Raw genomic sequence first — 19488 nt, forward strand, 5'->3', positions numbered from 1 at the left:
CCAAGCAAGTAACTGCTGCTACTAGCACGCTTCAGTGACCGTGGCTGCCTTCGCCACAGAGATCGACCTTTCTCAGTGTAGAAGGTACACTACAGAAGATTATGCTAGTACTGAGATGTATGCACGCAATTTATTGGGTCAAAGCGCGCATTGTGCAGAGTGAGCACCTGTAAAAGAGTAGTGCATGCCGGCACTATGGTCATCTATCTTATTACGCTGAGCAATGTTCAGAGTCAGGATTAATGATGATTTCACGCAAATAAGAACTTTAACATCGCAGCGCGTCAGCAATCGTTGGTTAATATATTAAAAAACTAAAAACCCTCCTCTATTGCGAAAAAAGCACCTAGTGTTAAGTGTTAACCCAGTAACCCAGGTTTCGGCGTAGATAACTACACCTTCTTCAGAACAACAATAAAACCCACAAGTTCCTAAGAAGACCTTTGTCAATGATTAAAAGAAAACCATAACTATACATTTATAAACGAAAAAGAAAAGGAAAACGCAAACAGTTCATATGTATAAAGTCAAAACCACTACTTAACTTAATGGTGTACGCTCCACCTCACACCGGCCTATGTTCGATGGGCCATGACCCGCCATGAACTGCAGCTACAAACGGTCGCTCACTTACAAGCCTGGCCCGCTATCTATATACATGCGCAAGACAAGGGAAGTTACTTGAATGCGCATGCGCATACGAGTACGAGAAAGTTTATACATGGGTCGGGGCTAAATAGCCCATATATTCTCAACCGTGGATCAACGTATATCAAAAAATGAAATGGATAGAGCAAGAGACGAGCTAAATTGGGGGTGAAACCTAAAAATAACCGCACACGGTTGCTTATGCTAGTAAAGAAACTTATATATGAAGCTACCTATGACAACAGGAGGAACTCTTAAAAACTATACCTAAAGCCAGTAGTTAGCCTAGCCTGGGGGGGGGGGGGGGGGGGGGGCTGAGGGGACGTAATCTAAAGGCGTCGTGGTAATAAAGATATAGGGATAAAACGTGAGGTGTTCAAAGGGTTAAAATCACCTTCATCGTAAAAGGAAAATTAGGATAAAAGGAAAGAAGATGAACAGCTTGACCAACCGCGCTCGCCAATCAGCGCGCGCAAATGATAATCGCCAGATCATCAAATTTACAAGTAGGAAGAACAAAGTAAAGGCGCGAAACCTTCAAAATATTTTCTATTTCTTAGTAGGAGTTGGTCATTGAGGATATTGTCTTTAACATGTTGCAGATGCTTAATGATCTGCATTTCTTCCAAAACATCCAGTTTTAACCCCTTAACCTCGGCATGAAGTAACTCGATATTAACTGGAGGGCTCGGCGCATGAGCCGTTTGCACAAGGTGTTCCGCATAAGTAGAGCCCTTAGTACCGTCACCTCTTCTAGTAGGAATATGCTCTTTATACCTGAGACCCATAGCTCGCCCCGTTTGACCGATGTAAAATTTTGGACAATCGCCGCATGTAATTTTATATACTCCTGATTGGGAAAGTTTATCGCTCTTACTCTGCAAGGAGTGAATTAAATTCCAATGTAAACTATTATTAGTAGAATATGCGACTCTGAAATTATGGGCTCTGAGTAAACGCCCCAATTTGTAACTTATATTGCCTATGATTGCCTATAGATATCGTTGCCATCTGTTTGTCATCTAACGCATCTCCTAGGGTGGAAGAGGTAATATTACTTTTATTTATTTTCTTGTTATACATCTGTCTTACCAACTGAGGACTATAGTCATTATTTATAGCAATATTCTCAAGTGTGACCAGTTCAGTTTCTACCGCATCTGGTGCAAAAAGGATAGCTGTAACTCGATGAATATTAGAATCAAAAAAGGTCATCTTATGGGCGTACGGATGGGCCGAGTCTGCAGGTATAATATTTTCGGAAAACGTGTTTTTTGCTTTACATAGGCAATATTTCACACAAAGATTAGAAGTAGTGTGTTGCTATTTTTGAGTGTCTGTAGCAGTGTGTCTGTTTTTGTTATTGTGTGTTTTGCGGTTTAATTTTTTTCTGTTTTGGTAAAAGTTTTCAGTATCAGAGTAATATATGCAAGATGTTTCCTCGCAGGAAGCATTTCAAGCTTTATTAGAGCAAGTAAAGATCTTTCCAGCAGACAACACGCATATGTAAAATGAATTAGCTGAGGTGAGCGAAGGAAACTCCCCATTCAGTGTAGCTACATCTTAATGTCTTCGGCAGCTGTCAGTCTAATCAACTCTTTATAGGGCAGAACAACCGAGGACGTGTTCGTATTCGTAGGTGATCCACAAGCTACTGCAAGACTGGACGTTTGTCAGATGACAGGCTATTACAGATGACCAAACTAGACGTAATAGGCGACGCAAAAACGCACTTCATTTAAAACAAGGATTTAAAGAATGCCTGTACATTTCAGTACCTGAAAGAAGGGCTCTTGCAGCACTACTAGAAACAGAATGGTTACGGATTCTTTCGTGAGCACCTCAGTGGAATATCAAAAACGAAATGAGTCGGTAGAAAGTTTTCTGGCCAAGATAAGGAAAATGGACGCTCAGAGCTATCAGCATCGAAAACTCTGAGGCAAACAGATCATTATTCAGGAGGCTGAGCATCTGGCTGCTTTTCTGAGAGGTCTTCCAACTGACATGTCTAGGAGAGTGCATACACAAAACCCAAAGGGTTCGCTCACTGCCACCAGGGTACTCATGCAGTCAGAAGAGATGAAAGGGGTGTACTTCCTACAGACATAAAGCGTTACAGATTTGGATGCACAGTAACTCATTACAACGGGGGCTTTCGGCTTTCAGGTGATTCACAAAGAGCGTAGAAAGCAAGGTAACTCAAATGCACTAAGCAGAAAGTTTAATGTCATGCTGGCGACTGGTGGTAGTGTTGCAATGTGGCGGAGTGGCAAAGCCATTGAAGCAGACTGCAAGGAAACTCATGACCACGTGTCATCGGGACATGGAGGATGAAGAACAACAGATCGCAGGGTAGTGAAAATGTATTGGTGGAGAATGGAGAATACGGAGACAGGATGTTGGCTAGTATGAGAGAAATTGTGTACCATGTGCATAAAGTGCAGATTTGAGTTATCAACAAATGCTACTTAAAAGAAAACGCCTTTCGAACAGATCTTGAAGAACAGAGGGTACCGATCGGCCGCCGTGTCAGCCTCATCCTTTAGGAGTCACCAGATGTGGATACAGAGGGGCACGAGGTCAGCACACCACTCTCCAGGCCGCAGTCAGTTTTCGTGACCAGTGTCGCTACTTGACAATCAAGTAGCTTCTCATTTGGCCTCACAAGGTCTGAGTGCAGCCCGCTTGGCCGGCCGGGGTGTCCGTGCGGTTCTAGGCGCTACAGTTTGGAACCGCGTGACCACTACGGCCGCAGGTTCGAATCCTGCCTCGGGCATGGATGTGTGTGATGACCTTAGGTTAGTTAGGTTTAAGTAGTTCTAAGTTCTAGGGGACTGATGACCACAGTAGTTAAGTCCCATAGTGCTCAGAGCCATTTGAACCATTTTTGCAGCCCACTTGCCAGCACTCAGCAGACCTCGACGGTGAGCCATCCAAGTGCTAGCCAAGCCCGACAGCACTTTAACTTTGGTGATCGGATAGGACAGGAAAGGAAATGACAAGTAGCGGGACAGTCAGACTTTTCTGTCAATAGCTGCAGGTCACTGCTTTAACTGAGCCTGAATGCAGTACCGTGGCTTGCGGAGTATCTACGTAGATGTAGATGTAGAACTGGTGTTACCACTGTGGCAAAGGCATTGCAACCAGAGGCATTCAAACCATTAGAAATGTTGGTGAAGGACAACTTGGATCCATTTAGGAAAACACCAGTGGATGACAAGCCTGTTTTGACTATCATAGACCATTTTTTGCTTTGAGCTGTGATGATTGCCATTCCAAATCAACAAACAAGTACAGTAGCACAAGCAATGGTGAACAGTTCGTTATCGAATTTTCGTGTCCCTGACATGATAATTATGGCTCACGTTAATAACTTTGTGGTATCGTGTATCGATACCACACCACGACAGTCAAAGTTGGCAATGGGATTGATAAGTGCCCGTCGGACGCTGATAGCGGTCATGCGGTAACCGGCGGAACCAATGGAGCATGCTCGCTGAGCCATGCTTCCAGCAGTTCAAGACTACGAGCGCCCTCTGCCACCACAATATAGAACGGCCGGCAGCAGCGATGCAACCCCACGCGCGTTTGGAGCTTCTTCGCTACGTAACGCTACGCTACGCCCCCTAGTCGCGGCTCTGACACCATCGTTCGTGCCTTAGTTCAGAGAGCTTCATCCTTGTTGCTCTATCTCTTGCTGCGTTATTTGTAATGACTCTTTGTACACTTGGATAAATACAAGTTAAGTAAATCTTAATTTTAGTATGTTAATTTGTTCGCTAATCATTTTTGCTTCTGTACAGCTTTCCTACGACGACAGTTGCTGCGCTGCTCTGTCGCCCACCTGTCGTTACCATTGTGTACGAAGTCGTACGCAATAAACTTCATGTCAGAGTTAATGAAACAGTAGTTTAACTTGTTAAAGTCCAGATACTGAGACCTAGTCCCTTCCACCCACAAGCTAATGGGAGGTGTGGACACATTCACCGGACCATCAGTAAGATGCTGAGCCATTATGTCAGTAGTCACCATACGATCTGGGATGTTTACATCTACATTTCCATCCATACTCCGCAAGCCACCTGACGGTGTGTGGCGGAGGGTACCTTGAGGACCTCTATCGGTTCTCCCTTCTATTCTAGTCTCGTATTGTTCGTGGGAAGAAGGGTTGTCGGTATGCCTCTGTGTGGGCTATAATCTCTCTGATTTTATCCTCATGGTCTCTTCGCGAGATATACGTAGGAGGGAGCAATATACTGCTTGAGTCCTCGGTGAACGTATGTTCTCGAAACTTCAACAAAAGCCAGTACCGAGCTCCTGAGCGTCTCTCTTGCAGAGTCTTGTACTGGAGTTTATTCATCATCTCCGTAACGCTCTCGCGATTACCAAATGATACCGTAACGAAGCTCGCCGCTGTCCGTTGGATCTTCTCTATCCCTTCTATCAACCCATCTGATACGGATCCCACACCGGTAAGCAGTATTCAAGCAGTGGGCGAAGAAGTGTACTGTAACCTACTTCCTTTGTTTTCGGATTGCATTTCCTTAGAATTATTCCAATGAATCTCAGTCTGGCATCTGCTTTACCGACGATTAATTTTATATGGTCATTCCATTTTAAATCACTCCTAATGCTTACTCCCAGATAATTTATGGAATTAACTGCTTCCAGCTGCTGCCCTGCTGTATTGTAGCTAAATGATAAAGGATCTTTCTTTCTATGTATTCGCAGCACATTACACTTGTCTACATTGGGATTCAATTGCCATTCCCTGCACCATGCGTCAATTCGTTGCAGATCCTCCTGCATTTCAGTACAATTTTCCATTGTTACAACCTCTCGATATGCTACAGCACCATCCGCAAAAAGCCTCAGTGAACTTCCGATGTTGTCCACAAGGTCGTTTATATATATTGTGAATAGCAACGGTCCTACGACACTCCCCTGCGGCACACCGGAAATCACTCTTACTTACCTACTCTGTTTCATGGTTGCACATAATTCAAAGGTGCATGACAGCACTGCGCTCTGGCCATATAAGGTGGTGTATGGAGGGAAGATGCCGTGACCTTTTGACGCTATTAAATCTAAGGTACGGAAATATGAGGAACCCTTGCTTAATTTTGTTAATATATTAAAAGATATGTGGAATCGAGTACACAAGCCAAGACCAAGGCACTCGAATGACAAGAGAAAATGGGACGACATACTATTAAATTGCCAGAGTACGGGGTTGGTCAATGGGAGATGTTAACAAGCCGCTGTACTCAGAAATCCGATATGTAGAAACTTATTACGCGATCAAGGGCGACACAAATTGTGGAAATAACGTCATCAGTAAATGTTAAGCTGCTATCACCAACACAGACAACCACTGTCCATGTACAAAGGCATCTCACCACAACGGAATGAATTATGTCGTTTTTGGTATGGAACAATGGACCATGGCGTCCGATCTTTTCAGTATGGGGACGGATTGTGTTATGAATTCCTTTTCCCAGGTGACATTACCATTGGGACAACCATAATGTGTGCCGTAATTCTCCTGTTCCTATACATCTTCGTTGGGGAAGTGGAAGGAGGATGAGCTGTTCTCCAGGCAAGAGGTTGTCCAAACCAGAAAACCATTGTACACTGAGACTGACTTACGATATGCGGGCAGAAATGAACGAAGTACAGACGCTGGCGGAGACGTTTGCCGAATAAAATTTTGAGGCTGAGAGGAAGGGAATAATGGAGGAAGTCTGAGGGGTTGCGTGTATCTTATGAATGGGTATGGCAACATTTACGCCAAGTGGTAGATACGGTGCCACACACATTACTGCGTGGCAAGACAGGATAGTTAGATACAGGTGGGAAATTGTTGAAGACAGTTTTTGGGACTGAAGACACAGAAACGATATCCAAGTATTAATTGACACTCTTGGACGATTGAAGTAAGTCTCTATTGATCCACTGTAAACCCGGGACAGCGGCTGGTCAAATGTGTACCGAGTAAAATCACCAAATAGCGGTAGTTTTGAGAACAACTCAGTTATTGTCAAGTTTTCGAAGGAAGCACTCGAATAACGAATTCACGGTATGCAGATACTGATGGCTCCATTATGCCAATAACGATACATCTGAATGTCTATACATGAAGCGCGTATGGGGCCTTAAGATGGCACATTGAAATGCCGAACCTGGTTGTCAAAATTAAATAAAATAACTTTTCAAAACTACGGCTGTTGGTGATTTTCCTTGGTAAATGCTGAAGGAAGTGGCGAATAGCAACAGAGATGTTACGGGGTGGCATACCTCGCAACTAACGATCTTTGAGCTGGGCGTGTCAAATAACACTCGAACGTTGCAGGAACTGGCAACAGAACTGACAGGGTATGTGAAAGCAGCCTTTGGCACGGTGAATATGGATCTGAAAGTGGTACAAACTCTCCTGGATCTGTTGGACACTTAAGTGGCAGTGGCAATACTCCCACAGTCACTAGCTTATAGCATAGAGAATGCTGGAGTGGAGGTAATAGCATTATATGATTTGTGTCAGTGCTGTGTGGCTGTGCCAACTGCAGCACGACGTCGACAGCTGCCATTAAGTTTCGTGCCGTCCTCTGGGCAAATGACTGCTGACGGTAGTATGCCTCAGTGACCATGGGCGCCTACGTCACAGGGGCTATCAGCTTCCCTTAAAACTCCGACTCCACCACTCCATTTGCTGTGGAATAAGTTATGAAACGGAGTTCATTGTTTACAGTAAAAAAAGTCAGACAGATCGGAATTTGGGATGTGCGATCCTTAAATCAAACAGGTCGGCTTGCACAATTACTTCATGAATTCCATTCGCATAAGCTACACTAATCAGCCACATTATTATGACCGCCTGCCTAATAGCCAGTATGTCCACCTTTGGCACGGATAACAGAGGCGACGCGTCGGGCATGGCAGCAATGACGCCTTGGTTGGTCTCTGGATGGAGGTGGCACCACGTATGCAAGCATTCCGGGAAGGGGGGCGATGAGCTCTGACGCCATGTTCAATCACATCCCAGATGAGTTTGATTGGGTTCAGATCTGGTGAGTTGGAGGGAGGGGGGGGGGGGGGCAGCTGGTACACGCCACTGTGTTCTTAGAACCACTCCACCACACTCCTGGCTTTGTGAGTTGGCGCATTGTCTTGTTAAAAAATGCCACTGCCTTCGGGAAACATGATCGTCATGAAGGGGTGTACATGGTCTGCAACCAATGTACGACACTTTTTGGCCGTCATGGTGCCTTTTACGAGCTCCACTGGAGCAATGGATGCCCATGTGAATGTTCCCTAGAGCATAATGGAGCCGCCGCCAACTTGTCTCCGTCCCACAGTACAGGTGCCAAAGAGCTGTTTCCTGGAAGACGACGGATTCGCGTCCTCCCATCGACATTATAAAGATGGTACCAGTCATAGTTGCCGGTGTCGTGGTGTTAACATAGGCTAATGCATGGGTCTTCGGCTAGGGACGTCCATCGTTAAAGCTGTATGGTGCACTGTGTGTTCAGACACAGCATACAGCATACAGTTCGCCGCCTGTCCTGTTTTATCAGTCTAGCCAGCCTTCAAAAAATGGTTCAAATGGCTCTGAGCACTCTGCGACTTAACTTCTGAGGTCATCAGTCGCCTAGAACTTAGAACTACTTAAACCTAACTAACCTAAAGACATCGCACACATCTATGCCCGAGGCAGGATTCAAACCTGCGACCGTAGCGGTCACTCGGCTCACCCAGCCTTCGACGTCCTACATTTGTAATGAGGGGTGGCCGCCCAACCCCACTACGTCTGGTCATAGTTTTACCTTGATTTCGCCACGTGTTGAAGACACTCACCGCAGCACTCCTCGAACATCCCACAAGTCGTCCAGTTCCCGAAATGCTCGCGCCGAGCCTCCGGGCCATCACACTCTGCCCTCGGTCAGACTCAGGTAGATCACGCGCCTTCCCCATTTTACACACGGAGAGCACGCTCACTGATACTATACTGAACACTCAAAGAAACTACACCAATGATCTCTATACAACCTGGATGCAGAAGCCTGGTCTCTAAGTACAGAACTGCAGCCTGTCTAATTTGACAAGTTCCTGTTTTCTTGTAAAGTTATGACTGTGTTCATGAATTTCTATAAACTCTCTGTACTTGTGGATATGATAATGTAACGTTTTCGATACGACGCTCGTCTCACTGAATTTTATTTCATGCTTACTCTCTTGGTACATATGTACTAGGCGCGCTCTCCAGTTCTGTTTGAAGTTCGCCACCTCACCTCCGAAGACGTCTCCCGCAGCCAGAGACGAAACGTTAGGGGAGCGTTTTACATATCGAACATGGCCCGTCCGCCCGGAAACTATACGTGAAGTTAACACCGGCCGTGAAAGCCTACACCGTATGATCTAACGTCCAGCACCTTAAACTACCACCACTATCATTACAGACACGCTCCTGCGAGAGAAATGCACTTCATGCTGACATACCAGAAGACCAGTTCACCCGCCACCATAGGGGTCACGCTCCCGACCCCTATACTACTACACTACTGGCCATTAAAATTGCTACACCAAAAAGAAATGCAGATGATAAACAGGTATTCATTGTACAAATATATTATACTAGAAGTGACATGTGATTACTTTTCGCGCAATTTGGCTGCATAGATCCTGAGAAATCAGTACTCAGAACAACCACCTCTGGCCTTAATAACGGCCTTGATACGTTTGGGCATTGAGTCAAACAGAGCTTGGATGGCGTGTACAGGCACAGCTGCCCATGCAGCTTCAACACGATACCACAGTTCATCAAGTGTAGTGACTGGCGTATTGTGACGAGCCAGTTGCTCGGCCACCATTGACCACACGTTTTCAATTGGTGAGAGATCTGGAGAATGTGCTCGCCAGGGCAGCAGTCGAACATTTTCTGTATACAGAAATGCCCGTACAGGACCTGCAACATGCGGTCGTGCATTATCCTGCTGAAATGTAGGGTTTCACAGGGTTCGAATGAAGGATACAGCCACGGGTCGTAACACATCTGAAATGTAACGTCCACTGTTCAAAGTGCCGTCAATGCGAACAAGAGGTGACCGAGACGTGTAACCAATGGCACACCATACCATCACGCCGGGTGATACGCCAGTATGGTGATGACGAATACACGCTTCCAATGTGCGTTCACCGCGATGCCGCCAAACACGGATACGACCATCATGATGCTGTAAATAGATCCTGGACTCATCTGAAAAAATGACGTTTTGCCATTCGTGCATCCATATTCGTCGTTGAGCACACCATCGCAGGAGCTCCCGTCTGTGATGCAGCGTCAAGGGTAACCGCAGCCACGGTCTCAGAGCTGATAGTCCATGCTGCTGCAATCGTCGTCGAACTGTTCGTGCAGATGGTTGTTGTCTTGCAAACATCCCCATCTGTTGACTCAGGGATCGAGACGTGGCTGCACGATCCGCTACAGCCATGCGGATAAGATGCCTGTCATCTCGACTGCTAATGATACGAGGCCGTTGGGATCCAGCACGGCGTTCCGTATTACCCTCCTGAACCCACTGATTCCATATTCTGCTAACAGTCATTGGATCTCTGCCAACGCGAACAGCAATGTCGGAAACGTGATGGTACGCATTTCTCCTCCTTACACGAGGCATCACAACAACGTTTCACCAGGCAACGCCGGTCAACTGCTGTTTGTGTATGAGAAATCGGTTGGGAACTTTCCTCATGTCAGCACGTTGTAGGTGTCGCCACCGGTGCCAACCTTGTGTGAATGCTCTGTAAAGCTAATTATTTGCGTATCACAGCATCTTCTTCCTGTCGGTTAAATTTCGCGTCTGTAGCACGTCATCTTCGTAGTGTAGCAATTTTAATGGCCAGTAGTGTATATTATATATGAACCATACGTATAATTTCTTTCAAATGGTTCAAATGTCTCTAAGCACTATGTGACTTAACATCTGAGGTCATCAGTCCCCTAAACTTAGAACTACTTAAACCTAACTAACCTAAGGACATCACACACATCCATGCCCGAGGCAGGATTCGAACCTGCGACCGTAGCAGCAGTGCGGTTCCGGACTGAAGCGCCTAGAACCGTCCGGTCAGAATGTCTGGCTATAATTTCTGTATTTGTTATATTCTGGTGTAGCTGTTTTCATGGGCACCGGCGTATGTTTGCTCAGAATCGCTGGAAAACAGCTATGTGAAATTGTATATTCCATTGCACTCACATGAGAAAGTGTTGATGCGGAGGGGTACTGACCGAGCCTGCCGGTGTTGAAGCCGTCTGCTCTGCGCAGCTGGTGGACGCGCAGGCTGAGCAGCGGCCGCAGCACGCCGGTGGTCTGCAGCAGCGCCACCGTCTGCCGGTTGATGGCCTCCGCCGCCGCCTCCAGCGCCGCGCGTCGCTCCGCCAGTCCGCTCTCACCCTCCTCCAGCAACGCCACTGCACAAGCCACACGTTCCTTGTTACACTGCACCGTGTTCCCAGACCAGTTATCAGCGCTGGGCCTCTACCGTGTCAAAAAATTTCGTACTTAGTGTGTTGTTCAGCTTAACGCAGCGACGCGGAGACGTCACAGAATAACAGAAGGCATCTATTGTGTCTGTGCGCGTCCATGACCACGCCGAGAATGAAGTTGCCCGATTTGTTGGAGTATCAACGTGGACACTCCAACGTGTGAACAAGAAATGGAGTACTAGTCTTAACCAAACAATAAGGCGTAGGAACACTGATCGTAAAAATAGATTCCAACCAACTGAGACTGCACACGAGTGTAACACCACGACAGTCAGTTTAAAAACGTACAGGAATTGCTGTTGTCAAGGTGTGTACATTTACATCTACATGAATACTCTGCGCCTGACAGTTAAGTGCCTAACTGAGGGTTCATCGAACCACTTTCATACAATTTCTCTAACCTTCACTCTCTAACAGCGCATGAGAAATAAGAAGATTTAAATTTTTCCGTGCGAGCTCTGAGTTCTCTTATTTTATTACGAAGATCATTCCTCCCTAAGCAGGAGTCGGCCAACAAAATATTTTTGCACTCGGAGGGGAACTTTGGAGATTGAAATAACGTGAAAAGGCCTCGAAAAACTCAACTGTTTTAAAGATTGCCGCCCCAATTCACGTATAATATGAGTGACACTTTCTCCCCTGTTTCTCCGTACTGCAAAACAAGCTGCACTTCCTTGAACTTTTTCAGTGTCATCCGTCATTCCTATATGGTAAGGATCCCATACTGCACGGCAGTACTCTAGCAGGAGACAGACAAGCCAAGTGTAGACCGTCTCCTTAGCAGACATGTTACATCTTCTAAGTGTCCCGCCAATAAAACACAGCCTTTGGTTTGCCTTCCCCACAAAATTATCTATGTGAGCATTCCAATTACAGTTGTTCGTAATTGTAAATCCTAAGTATTTACTTGGAATGACAACCTTTATATTTCTGTGATACGCCAGCCGCTGTGGCCGAGCACTTCTAGGCACTTCAGTCCGGAACCGTGCGACTGGTACGGTGGCAAGTTCGAATCCTGCCTCGGTCATGGATGTGTGTGATGTCCTTAGGTTAGCTAGGCTTAAGTAGTTCTAAGTTCTAGGGGACTGATGAACTCAGATGTTAAGTCCCACAGTGCTCAGAGCCATTTGATTGTTTTGTGCGATTTGTCGTGTAACCGAAATTTAGCGGATTTCTTTAAGTACTCATGTGGATGACATCTCAGTTTTCATTATTTAGCGTTAATTACCACTTTTTTGTCCAAATCATTTTACAATTTGTTCTGATCTTCTGATGACTTTACTAGACGTTAAGTGACAGCATCACCTGGAAACATTCTAAGAGGGCTACTCAGTTTGCTTCCTATATCGTTTATATAGATAAGGAACAGCAGAGGGCCTATACCTCTTCCACAGAAAACGCCAAAAATCACTTCTGTTCTACTCGATGAATTCCCGTCTGTTATTACGAACTTTGACCTTTCTGACAGGAAATTATGATTCCAGTCGCAGAGCTGTGGTGATACTCCGTAGGCACGCAATGTGATTAGAAGTCGTTTGTGAGGAACGGTATCAAAAGCCTTTCAGAAATCTAGAAACACGAAATGCGTTTGAGCTTCCTGTCGATAGCAATCATTTCTTCGTGAGAATAGAGAGCTAGTTGTGTTACACAAGAACTTTATTTTCTGAATCCATGCTGACTGTGTGTCAACAGATCATTTGCCACGAGGTAATTCATAATGTTGAACACCATATACGTTCCAGAATCGTACTACAAATCGACGTCAGTGGTGTAGGTCTGTAATTCATTAGATGTCTTCTATTTCCTTTCGTGAGAACTGGTATGACCTGTGAAACTTTCCTGTCTTTTGGTACGGATGCTTCGTAGAGCGAGTGATTGTATATGGCTGTTAAGTACGGAGCTATTATATCAGCATACGCTGAAAAGAATCTAATTGGTATACAACCTGGATCGGAACACTTAGCTTGAGTAAGTGATTTAATCTGCTTCGCGACACTGTGGACATCTACTGCTAAGTTCTCATATTGGTAGCATTTCCGGATTCGAATTCGAGAATATTTACTTCGTTGTCTTTGGTAAAGAAATTTCGGAAACTTGTTTTTAGTAACTCCGCATTAGTGGCACTGTCATTGGTAATATTACCGTTCCTACTGCGTAGTAAACCTATTGATTGTGTCTTGCCACTGGTGTACTTTACAATACGACCAGAACCTCTTTGAATTTTTTGTCAGTTTTCGAGACAGTGTTTCACTATCGAACCTCCTCATTGAAGTTCGCGTTAAATTTCGAGATTCTGTAAAACTTCACCTATCTTTTAAATTTGGCATATATTTTTGGTAGCTTCTAGAATAGCTTACTGGCCTATTTTCTGTGCCATGGAGGGGGGGGGGGGGGGGGGTCAGTTCCGTCTCTTATTAATTTATTTGGTATAAATCGCTCTAATGCTGTCGATTTTACTTCTTTGAACTTAAGTCATCCTTGTTCTACAATTTTAGTTAGTTCGGAAGGGATGGAAGCTGTCTCTTACGAAGACGTCAAGCGAATTTAATTCTGACTTTTTAAATAGATGAGTTTGATTTTAGTAGGTTTGGATTTTACGGTATTCAATCTGAGTTTGATTTTAGTAGGTTTGGATTTTACGGTATTCAATCTGTCCACTAATCGGTCTCTGTATCCGCCATAATGCTCCCTGTTTGCTCGGGAGTATTTGTTGCTAAGAGGTCGAGTATGTTTTTGCAACTATTCACACTTCGAGTGGACACCTGAACTAACTGTTCAAAATTATTTTCTGAGAAAGCGATTAGTGCGAGTTCGGACAATATTTAAGTGTACCACCGACTTTAAAAATTATTTTCGTCAACATGTCGAGGGTAAGTTGACGTCATCATCGTGTAGCTCCATCTCAAACAAGTTACGAACAAAAATTTCCAAGGGAACTGTATGCAATGGACATTTGGAGTCGGGCACGTCACAAAATGCCTAACAACATGGTACCTGGATAGAAGTTGTTTTGAATAGGTAGTGTGTGCCGAGAAGTTGCCATTTAGCCACTTTTTACATGATGCAAGACCTCTGGTGTACTGATGGCCAAATGAGACGATTACGTACACTGTTGTCTGCCAAGATGATAACAGCCTTGTTCACTGGGCTGTATGCATACTTTCCTGGCTTGAAAAACATTGAAGCACCGAATGAAACGTCGACTGGCCTACTGAAATCGCCCGTTTTCAATCACATAGAAAACGTCTCGAACTATTTGGAATAGTGTGTGAAACGTAGGGATCAACATCCTAGGAATTTTGTTAGCTGTACGGGATTTAATCACCAGCGAATGGTTTACCTGGTATGGAGTACCTGTACACACTTGTGAGAACGTTATCGAGGCTAAGAGCGGGTTACCAGTACTAGTTTGAAGCCTCCCAGAGAAAGCTACTCTTTTCTCACGTGCGCTTACCTTTCCTGTATTGGAGTTAGTAACTGTTACACTTAAACATTTTTACTACGTTGACTCAAATGAAATGGTCGTATGGTATTACTGGTCGGGAGATCCCATCTACGGTTGTTCCGTCTTCTGGTGCAAGTCTTCCTATTTTACTCCATTTCGGCCACCAGCCTGTCTCCGTGGTGAAGATGAGATGTAATAATCAGGACAACACAATCACCCAGTCCCCGAGAGAAGAAAATCTCAGACCCAGCGGGGAATCAAATCTTTCTTTCTTTCTAGTTGCTTCTTCGTCATTTGTTTACTGAATTTTAGTGTGGATGTCACATGACACTTAACTTGCAACGATGAGAACCCTGTCCAGTTTGTATTACAGAGGATGACCAGTCCCCTGCCCGAACACGCTGAGATATTGTGCCAGCAACAACTAGACCACAAGCTGCGGTCTATAATGACCGCATGCACGAGCGTACAGCAGGGGATCGAAGGTTTATCGGTAATAATGGCTCTCGTTCGCTAGTCATATACAGTTCCGTGGGCTCTCAGCAGCGGAAGATACACAGAAACACTTTACACAAGACGAAACTGGTGGCGGAAAACGAATCAGCTGCCAGATGCCATTAATTTCGAGCAACAACGCTCCTCGGCGGCAGAGTCACTAGCATAACAATGAGGTACATCATTATTCTAAAACTATCATACATTGTAATTTGTGTCGATTCCCACCGTAACGTGTTCATGTTGGTGGTCATTTCGACTGAACTTCAAGATTTAATGACTTAACCGGTAATATTAACAACAATGGCAAACTTTTAGTAGAGGAAGCGATTATCTACAATGGACTGTTATCTATTTACGATTAAAACAATATGTAATCAAATATTTAAGAAAATGTGAGAAGAGAGTGATAGCTACGACATAATACAGAAAAAAATTATATAGTTCTGCGTTTCACAGAACAAAATTTAAATAAAACTAAATTTTTAATATACGCCGTTTTAAATCGATTTAAAAGTATAAAATAATTTCTCATAACCCCATACAGATTGCTAACCTCATACAAATAGTCCTGGAAATTTGTCAGTCAACATTTTTCATAGCTATGAAAATACTTGTAAGATTTAAAACAAAAACGTAGATCATATGAAACGGATAATGGTAAGGGGGTGAACTATTGATGCATCACTCAGTAAGTAGTGTGACAGTAACAAGATGAACTACTCATGCATCAGTCACAGACTGTATGTACCCACATTTTTCGTTCTAAATCTTATTAGTATTTTCATATCTATTAAAAATTCAAAATCAGAAATTCTCAGAACTAAATGTGTGGGTTTAGGAATCAGTGCGACGCTAGCAGAAATTATTATACCTTTTAGTCTGATTTATAAACGCGTTTTATTAAAATTTAGTTTTACTTTAAATACACTCCTGGAAATTGAAATAAGAACACCGTGAATTCATTGTCCCAGGAAGGGGAAACTTTATTGACACATTCCTGGGGTCAGATACATCACATGATCACACTGACAGAACCACAGGCACATAGACACAGGCAACAGAGCATGCACAATGTCGGCACTAGTACAGTGTATATCCACCTTTCGCAGCAATGCAGGCTGCTATTCTCCCATGGAGACGATCGTAGAGATGCTGGATGTAGTCCTGTGGAACGGCTTGCCATGCCATTTCCACCTGGCGCCTCAGTTGGACCAGCGTTCGTGCTGGACGTGCAGACCGCATGAGACGACGCTTCATCCAGTCCCAAACATGCTCAATGGGGGACAGATCCGGAGATCTTGCTGGCCAGGGTAGTTGACTTACACCTTCTAGAGCACGTTGGGTGGCACGGGATACATGCGGACGTGCATTGTCCTGTTGGAACAGCAAGTTCCCTTGCCGGTCTAGGAATGGTAGAACGATGGGTTCGATGACGGTTTGGATGTACCGTGCACTATTGAGTGTCCCCTCGACGATCACCAGTGGTGTACGGCCAGTGTAGGAGATCGCTCCCCACACCATGATGCCGGGTGTTGGCCCTGTGTGCCTTGGTCGTATGCAGTCCTGATTGTGGCGCTCACCTGCACGGTGCCAAACACGCATACGACCATCATTGGCACCAAGGCAGAAGCGACTCTCATTGCTGAAGACGACACGTCTCCATTCGTCCCTCCATTCACGCCTGTCGCGACACCACTGGAGGCGGGCTGCACGATGTTGGGGCGTGAGCGGAAGACGGCCTAAGGGTGTGCGGGACCTTAGCCCAGCTTCATGGAGACGGTTGCGAATGGTCCTCGCCGATACCCCAGGAGCAACAGTGTCCCTAATTTGCTGGGAAGTGGCGGTGCGGTCCCCTACGGCACTGCGTAGGATCCTACGGTCTTGGCGTGCATCCGTGCGTCGCTGCGGTCCGGTCCCAGGTCGACGGGCACGTGCACCTTCCGCCGACCACTGGCGACAACATCGATGTACTGTGGAGACCTCACGCCCCACGTGTTGAGCAATTCGGCGGTACGTCCACCCGGCCTCCCGCATGCCCACTATACGCCCTCGCTCAAAGTCCGTCAACTGCACATACGGTTTACGTCCACGCTGTCGTGGCATGCTACCAGTGTTAAAGACTGCGATGGAGCTCCGTATGCCACGGCAAACTGGCTGACACTGACGGCGGCGGTGCACAAATGCTGCGCAGCTAGCGCCATTCGACGGCCAACACCGCGGTTCCTGGTGTGTCCGCTGTGCCGTGCGTGTGATCATTGCTTGTACAGCCCTCTCGCAGTGTCCGGAGCAAGTATGGTGGGTCTGACACACCGGTGTCAATGTGTTCTTTTTTCCATTTCCAGGAGTGTACTTAGCTGAAGATTTTCATCCTCGTGCATGTGAAATTTTTCTATCGATTTCAAACATTTTGATGAGATTACAATAGAGACAAGTTGTAGGTTTCAGTTTCATTTCAGTTTCTCTTTACCTAAATCAACCAATATGTTGCTTACTTCTAAGTACATCTCGCGAAAAAAACGCGAAGGTAAAAATGAAAGAGATTCGAGCTCACATGAAGGCTTACCAGCAACTGCCTTTCTGTGAAGAAGAAAAGGGGGAAATGGCAATGGTACGCAAAGTACCCTCCGCCAGACACCAGACAAGAAAGCGAGTTAATATCGCATTGTCACCCAGTTCTGAGCTATGTCTAAAATTGCAAGTCTCTAAATCGGGAAAGTTTAAAATCAATTACAACATTTTTACCGTACAGACAGACAAGAAAGCTACATTCATCTGTTCTTCGCTGTCTCTTTTCAGCTGTGCCTGTCCGTTAGCATACCACCTGGAATACATTCTGATGGAACCCACACAACACCTTGATCCTGCATGGTACCCGAGATGTCGAACGTTACCAGTATTTCTCCGTTGCAGGGATGGTTTGGAACACTTCCACGACATCACTCCAGGTCTAGGGATCTGCAAGAACTATCAGGTGATGGGAAATTCAGGAGTACTGGTGAAATATTCTAAAAAGTGAAATTTTGCTAACACTATGTTATCTACATTTTTCGGGTAAGTGACTTCAGTGGTGGAAGCAGTCACATGATTGACACATCAAATCTATTAGTAAACTTCGAGAGGACATATCAAGCAGTATCTCACCCCACAAAAATTAATTCTCGATACTCATTGTCTGATTGTTACAGAGCGATTATCTGAAGCTCTTTGGTCCCAATACGTTTTTCTCTGACACGTCTCTGAATATTTTACCTACTTGACTACAGTCCATTGAGTTTGTCCACCCCTTGTTGGGCTTCATTGCACTAGGGCAACGATATGCCGTAGACTTTGGGCGCTCGTTCGCTAGATCAGTGCACCATTATAATCTGCCAGAGTGGATCTACTCAGCCTAGTGTACCACAACCGTATACCCGTCGAATAACTTTTAACTTCATGACTTGCGTTTGATATTTCATTACATATCATAAATAAAAGTCCCTGCCGCGTTTATCTGTCTGTATGCGAAGGCTAATTTCAGGCCACGTGGGAACAATTGTGCTGCTGTATGTACAGCGCAACATGCTCAGGCAGCCAAAATCAATGGCGTTTAGGAAGACCTGGAAGTAGCACATGGTAACAGTTTTTAGGCAGTGCAGTTTAATGGCTTCGCCTGGTCAATTTTCGCTAAATGTTCTTTGCGGCAATAGGAAATGAAAATGGAGGTACATTCATCACTGATGGCAAATGAGTAGGTGGCTTAAACCTCGTTGATACAAATGGGATTATTGTCGTGTCGAAACCACAATAAAGTCCAAATTCGAAGGCAGCTTTGTAAGTAGCGTGGATAAAAGGACGCTATGTGCAAGAAGCATGAAGCGCCCTTTGAATGTATCCTGATAGCTAAAAGAGCCACGCGCACTTTGAATAAGAAAATGCTACTTGACACTGAAATCAATATAAAAGATAGGGTCGCCACCAACTCTAGCCACACGACAAAGAAGAGGTAGCACTGAGTCGGAAAATTACTTAATTTATTAATAAGAAAAACTCACAAAAGAACATTCATTGTAAAGTCATTGATAAAGAATGGGATGTAGTTATTAATATGATCCAGGCATTCTTCCCGTGAATCAAATATTGGGTAAAGTAAAGAGGGCGTGAACACCATGCGTAAGTGCAGCCTGCAGCAAGATTCGTGAAAACACGATCTATTCCAGAGCATTTGTTTCAGATAAAAAAAGGGACACTAATCACTACACCTGTGCACATGGAAGCGCTATAGGTGGGCCAACAAGGAAAACTACAAGGTAAATGGCGAAGGTAACGGCGACGTAACATCGGTACACAAGATAAGATTGAAGGCAAAATTATTTAT

The sequence above is a fragment of the Schistocerca americana genome, chromosome X, assembly GCF_021461395.2.
Source record: "Schistocerca americana isolate TAMUIC-IGC-003095 chromosome X, iqSchAmer2.1, whole genome shotgun sequence".
In the NCBI taxonomy this organism is placed as follows: domain Eukaryota; kingdom Metazoa; phylum Arthropoda; class Insecta; order Orthoptera; family Acrididae; genus Schistocerca; species Schistocerca americana.